At 32.0% G+C, this 7,238-nt stretch overlaps 1 protein-coding gene across 1 annotated transcript in view; it reads left to right on the top strand.

Annotated features, from left to right (window-relative positions):
• Window positions 1–487: 487 nt before the first annotated feature.
• The window catches only part of TANK (TRAF family member associated NFKB activator), a 90,645-nt gene continuing 83,894 nt past the window's right edge, over window positions 488–7,238 (top strand). Inside the window, exon 1 of the mRNA XM_069472168.1 lies at window positions 488–583. The gene's annotated coding sequence lies outside the window, so the exon portion shown is untranslated. The remainder of the gene's footprint in view (window positions 584–7,238) is intronic.

The following is a 7,238-nucleotide window of genomic DNA, read 5'->3' as shown; positions in this document are numbered from 1 at the left end:
GGTCAGGCTCTGGAATCTAGCATAAACCTTGCTATTTTTAAGCTTCATTCATCCAAGTGACCGCTTGTAGGCCATGAAGCAAAGACAACTATACTCAAATTTGGTCTCTGCCTGCTGTTTATAAATATGCCTCTTAGGTCAAAAAGTGACTTCTTAAAGGCTAAAAAGCCATTTCTCAAAGAAATTGACTTTTAAATTTTCTTACACAAAAATAGGCTTAATCCAAAAATATTTTTGTGTTTACAATTCTTGGTTTTTTGTCTAAATGCCTTAACTATTCAAGTAAAGTATCTTTGTTTCAAAAGGAAGTCAGAGCTACAGTCACGGGTGGTTTACAGAATATTTTCTGGTAGTCTTTGCTTCATTTCATTATCTTGCCACGATTGGCTGTTGATAGCTACAAATAAGGAAGTCTTCAAGTCAGGGGATTTCTCAGTGGAAGTTCCCAGTTCAACATGAGGGAGAGCTCAGGACAGTTTGGGCAGCATTGGTAGAGACTGGAAAAAGCTTCCAGCCTGTGTTAACTGCGTGCACCTTTAAAGAGGAATAGTCTGTGAAGGAAGACTTGTAACCTGGAGAAGAGGTAATTGATTTAAATTACAGTTTCATGAAATTTATGCACTAATTTGAGGGAAATGGTCATCCTTACAGTATAGAATCTTCCTGTCTGTGAACATTCTATGTCTTTCATGCATTAAGGACTCAGTAAACATAAAGGTTCTTTGTTTATTGTAAAATAGATTTCAATATATTTTGTTGTGTCTTGTTCTCGTGGATATAGTAGGGGTGCTATCTTGACGGGGGTACTTTTTCCACTATATTTTCTAACTGAATACTGCTAGCATCTTGATTTCATAATTTTGTCTTTCATCCAGCCATTTTATCGATTCCTCATTTGTTCTAAACTATTTTAGGTAATTCACATGTGATGCCTAGATAGAAAAAATCTAATTATATCTCCTCTCTTTTTTCTTCTCACGACATTGGCCAGAATTTCTGGAACAGCATTTAATAACAGAGGAGAGCGCAATCAACCTTGTCTTATTTCTGATCTCAGTGGGAATTTCCCTCGTGGTTAACATTAAGAATGACGCTGGCTGTTGGTTTGAGATAAATACATTTATTATAAAAACCAAATAACTACCAAATATCTTACTTTTAATAAGGGTATATCTGAGAAAAAAATCAAGACTTTAATGTTAACCTATATTCAATGACTTTTTGGGTATCATTAGAGACGCCTATATGGTTTTTCTACTTCAAACTACATAATGCTCTGCTGTTAAACAATACAGTAATTGCATTTTTTTAATTCCATGTTATCAAAAATCATGTTATTAAAACGATTTTTTTGGTAATAAAGATAAGTTTATGGCTATAAACAAGATTTTGTTATTGCTCTAATTAAAATAATAAATTGGTTGATCAAAACAAACCAACCAAACTACATGTTTTCAATTTTTTTCTTGAATCCACAGGCATAGATGCCTATTCTCTATTATTTTGGCTTCACAATTCAGTTCACAACTCAAACAGAAAAGAACGAAAACAATGTGGCATAAGCCAAGGGACTCTCTCCAGGCAGAGCAACCAGATACTCAAACAAAGCAGCTGTTCCTATGCTTTATGCAAAAAGCTTTCTTCCTATTTTGACAGTGCTAGCTGCTGACTACAATTCAGTTACAACTAACAGTGGTATGCAAAATATATGTCCGTATTGATTAATCTTTTTTCTTTTTTTAAATTTTTTTTTTAATTTGCCTTCCTAGACTTTTCTACCTGACCAAATTGGTTAATCTTATATACAGTTTATATTAAGGAAATGTATGCTCAAAAAGAAATATTTGTAATTTATCAAGAATTTCAGAATTCATATTCATAAGTGAAATTAGACTGGATTTTTATTTCCTGGAACCTATCATTGATACATTTCAGTATTAAAGTAAAACAATAAAAATAACAAAATGTTCGATGTTCTAAAAACGTCTAATGGGAGTTATCTCTTCCTTGAAATGTTTAAAGAGCAAATCCATAACACTATTTGGCCCTGGCACCCTCTTTTGGAAGTAATTCCTTAAAAGCTTTTACGATATCTTCTATTGCTATTGATCTATTTGGGTTTTATGCTAATTTTTCATGCAGTTTATTTGTTTTTGCTTAAAAATGATTCTTTTTATCAAATTTTTCAAATGTATTGGCATATATGGTATTCTCTTGTACTTTTTAAAATTATCTCCATAACGAGGTGGATAACTCCTTTTCATTACACGGCTTTTCCATTTATGTTTTCTCCCTCTTTTTTTCCTGATTCACATGTCTCAAAACTAATCTCTTAGATGCATCCCTTTTATAGCTAGCTCTTTTAAAAAGAGTTTTTGCTTTTATCTTTATTAATATTTTCTTAATGCCTTTTTAAGACTATTTTACTTTTCTCAGTTTGTGAGTTGAATGTTTAGTTGATTTATTTTTATTCTTTTTATTTTATAATAAAAATTTTTAAGGCTAGAAATTTTTTATTTCCATTTTAACTACATCTCACAACTTTTGATATGCCACTTTTAAATTATTATTTTACGGTTTTTAATTGAAATTTTATTTCCTCTTTGATCAAAGAGTTATTTAAGACAGTAAAGTTTTTTTAGTTAATAGCCTTTATTTCTTTAGAACCATTTTAGATTTAGAGAAAAATTGAGCAAACGCTACAGAGAGTTCCCATATACCATCCTGCCTCCCCCCACCACTCAATGTCTCCTATTATTTTGCATTGGTATGGTACATTTGTTACAATTAATGAACCAATATTGGTACATTATTATCAACTCAAATCTATACTTTATTCAGATTTTTCCTTATTTCTTTTTTTTTTAAAGTAAGGTAAAATTCACATAATATTAAATTAATCATTTTTAAGTGAACGATTCAGTGGCATTTAGTACACTGATGATGTTAAGCAACCACAACCTCTATCTAGTTCCAAAACATTTTTATCATCCCAAAAGGAAACACTGTACTAGTAAGCAGTTGTTCTGCATTTCCTGTTGTCCTCAGCTCCTGGCAACCATCAATCTGCATTCTGTCTGTATTGATGTACCTATTCTGGATATTTCATATAAGTGAAATCATACAATATGTGACCTTCTGAACTGGCTTCTTTCACTTAGCATACATTTTTGAGGTCCATTCATGTTGTAGCATGTATCAGTATTTCATTCCCTTTTATGGCTAAATAATATTCCATTATATGTATATACCAGGATTTGTTTATCCATTCATCTGTTGATGGATAGGGTATTTGGTCTGTTTTCACTTTTTGGCTGTTGTTATAGTGCTGCTATGAACATGCATTTACATGTATTTGTTTTGAGTACCTGTTTTCAATTCTTTTAGGCATATACCCAGCAGTGGAATTGTGGGGTTATTATAGTAATTCTATGTTTAACATTTTAAGGAACCACTAAATTGTTTTCCACAGTGGCTGAACCATTTTACATTTCCACCAGCAACATACAAGTCTTTGGATTTCTTCACATCCTCAACACTTGTTATTTTCCATTTTTTATAGCTATGCTAATGAATGTGAAGTGGTGCCTCATTATGTTCTTGATTGCATTTCCCTAAAGACCAATGATGATAAGCATTTTTTCTTGTGCTTATTGACCATGTGTATATCCTCTGTAGATAAATGCCTATTCAAGTACATTATCCATGTTTTAATTGGGTTGTTTTTCTTTTTCTTGTTGAGTTGTAAGAGTTCTTTTAATACATTTTAAATATTAAACCCTTATCAGATTTATAGTTTGCAAATATTTTCTCCCATTCCGTAGGTTGTCTTTTCAGTTTCTGGAGGTCTTTCAATGCACAAAAGTTTTTTTAAATTTTTATGAAGTCAAATTTGTTTTTTCTTTTCTTTTCTTTTTCTTTTTATTTTATTTTCATGATTTTGGTGTGATATCTAAAAATCCATTGCCAAATTCAAGGTCATGATGATTTACCCTCATGTTTTTGTCTAAGAGTATTAATGGTTTTAGCTCTTATATTTAGGTAATTGATCTCTCTGGAATTAACTTTTGTATATGGTGTGAGATGGGGGTCCAACTTCATTTTTTTGCATGTGGTTATCAGCTGTCCCAGCATCATTTGTTGAAGAGATTGCTCTATCTCCATTGAATGGTATTGGAACCCTTGTAAAGGTTTATTTATGGATTCTCAATTCTATTCCTTTGGTGAATATATCTATCTTTACAGCAGTACCACATTGTTTTAATTACTGTAGCTTTATAATAAGTTTTGCAATGGGGAAGTGTGAGTCTTTCAACTTTGTTTTTCCTTTTCAATACTCTTTTGGTTACACTTGCATTCCATATGAATTTGAGAATCAGCTTTTTCACTTATGAAAAAAAAACCTGTTGGAATTTTGATAGGGATTGCATTGAATCTGTAGATCAGTTTGTGAAGTATTGCCGTCTCAATAATTTTAAGTCTTCCAATCCATGAACACAGGAAGTGTTTCTACTTGCTTAGGTCTTCTGTAATTTCTTTCAATAATGTTTTATAGTTTTCAGTGTACAAGTCTTTACTTCTAAGGTTAAGGTTATTCCCAGGTATCTTAATCTTTTGGATGCTACTGTAAATGGAATTGTTTTCTTAATTTTCTTTTAGGAGTGTTCATTGCCAATGTATAGAAACAACAGATTTTTTAGTATTTATCTTATATCCTGCAACTTTGTTAAATTAATTTATTAGCTCTAGTAGCTTTCATGTGGATTCTTTCAGATTTTCTATATATAGGATAATGTCACCTGAGAATAGTTTTACTTCTTCCTTTCTAATTTGGATGCCTTTATTTCTTTTTCTCATTTAATTGTGCTGGCTACAATTTCCTAGACAATGTTGGATAGTAGTGGTAAAAAAAAAAAAAAAAAGAAAGAAAAGTATCCTTGTCTTGTTCCTGCTCTTAGGGAGAAAGCTTTCAGTCTTTCACTATTCAATATGATGTTACCTGTGGGTTTTTCATAAATGTATTTTATCATGTTGAAAAGGTTGCCTTCTATTTCTAGTTCTCTGAGTCTTTTAAAAAAAAATCCTGAAAGGGTGTTGGATTTTGTCAAATGCCTTTTTGCATCAGTGGAAATAATCATGTGGGGTTTTTTTCCCCTTTTTTTCTATAATTTAGTGTATTGTATGGAATGATTTTTTTATGTTTAACCACTCTTGTATTACAGGGATAAATCAGACTTCCTCATGATATAATAATATAATTCACTTAATAGGCTATTGAGTGTAGTTTGCTAGTATTTTGTGGAGAATTTTTGCATTTATAGTCTCCAGGAATATTGGTTTTTAGTTTTCTTTTCTTATGTGTCTCTCTCTGGCTTTGGTATCAAGGAAATGCTGGCCTCATAAAATGAGTTAGGAAGTATTCTCTCCTCCTCTGTGTTTTTCTAAAAGTTTGAGAAGGATTTGGCATTAATTCTTCTTTGAGTAGTAAAACTCACCAGTGAAGGCATGTGGTCCTGGACTCTTCTTTGTTGGAAGATTTGGATTATTAATTCAATCTCTTTATTTGTTACAGGTCTGTGCAGATTTTTTATTTCTTCTTGATTCAGATTTCATGGTTTGTATGTTTTTAGGATTTTGTAGATTGCATCTAGTATATCTAATTTGTTGATGTACAACTGTTCTGTAGTAGTCTCATAATACTTTTTATTTCTATTTTGTTGGTGGTAATGTTCTCACTTTCATTTCTGATTTTAATTATTTGTGTCTTTTCTTTTTCTTATAAGTTTCGCTAAAGTTTTGTTGATTTTCTTGATCTTTTTCAAGAACCAACTTTTGGTTTCATTGAGTTTCTCTATTGTTTTTCTATTTGCTATTTCATTTATCTCTGCTCTAATCTTTATTAGTTCCTTCCTCTGCTAGCTTTGGATTTTGTTTGCTCTTATTTTTCTAGTTCTTTGAGATGTAAAGTTCAGAATTTTAGATCTTTGTTTTTATTTCAGAATATTGCAGGGGTACAAATGTTTTGGTTACATGAATTGTTTTTGAACAGTTTGAATAAAAGTTATAAGTGTGTCATCACCCATATAGTGTGCATTGTGCCCATTAGGTGTGAATTTACCCATACCCCCCTTCCCCCTCCCACCTGCTTGATTTCTATTGAATTTTACTACCATATATGCACATGAATGTTGATCTATAAGTTTCAATTTAGTAGTGAGTACATATGGTTTTTGTTCTTCCATTCTGGTGATACTTCACTTAAAAGGATGGTCTCCAGCTACATCCAGGTTGTTACAAAAGGTATGAGTTAACCATTTTTTATGGCTGAGTAATAGTCCATGGTATATATATGCCATATTTTATTGATCCACTCATGTATTGATGGGCACTTGGGCTGTTTCTACATCTTTGAGATTGTGAATTGTATTGCTATAAACATTTCAGTGCAAGTGTCTTTTTTATAAAATGTCTTTTTTTTCCTTTGGGTAAATACCCAGTTGTGGGATTGCTGGATCAAATGGCAGTTCTACTTTTAAATCTTTGAGGTATATTCATACTACTTCCATAGCGGTTGTACTAGTTTGCAGTCCCACCAACAGTGTATAAGTGTTCCTTTCTCTCCATGTCCATGCCAGCATCTGTTGTTTCGGGACTTTTTGATAAAAGCCATTCTCACTGGAGTTAGGTGATATCTCACTGTGGTTTTGATTTGTATTTCCCTGATGATTAGAGACTTTGAGCATTTTTTCATATGCTTATTTGGCATTGGTCTATCTTGTTTTGAAAAGCTTCTGTTCATGTCTTTTGCCTACTTTTTAATGGAATTTTTGATGTTTTCTTGCTGATTCATTTGAGTTCTTTGTAGATTCTGGTTATTAGCCCTTTATCAGATGTATAGCATGCAAATATTTTCTCCTATTCTGTAGGTTGTCTATTTGCTCTATTGATTATTTCCTTGGCTGTGCAGAAGCTTTTTAATTTAATCAGGTCCCATTTATTTTTTGTTGTTGCTGTGATTGCCTTTGGGGTCTGCCTCATAAATTCTTTGCTTAGGCTGATATCTATAAGAGTTTTTCAAACTTCTTCTTCTAGAATTCTTATAGTTTTATGCCTTAGGTTTAAGCCTGTTATCCATCGTGAATTAATGTTTGTGAGTGGTGAGAGGTGCAGATCTTGTTTCAGTCTTCTATATGGGGCTATCCAATTTTCCCAGCACCATTTATTGAATAGGCATTCTT

The sequence above is a fragment of the Eulemur rufifrons genome, chromosome 1 (assembly GCF_041146395.1).
Source record: "Eulemur rufifrons isolate Redbay chromosome 1, OSU_ERuf_1, whole genome shotgun sequence".
NCBI classification, from domain to species: domain Eukaryota; kingdom Metazoa; phylum Chordata; class Mammalia; order Primates; family Lemuridae; genus Eulemur; species Eulemur rufifrons.
Note: the sequence above shows the minus strand (reverse complement) of the source record. Positions and strands in the feature narration are given on the sequence as shown.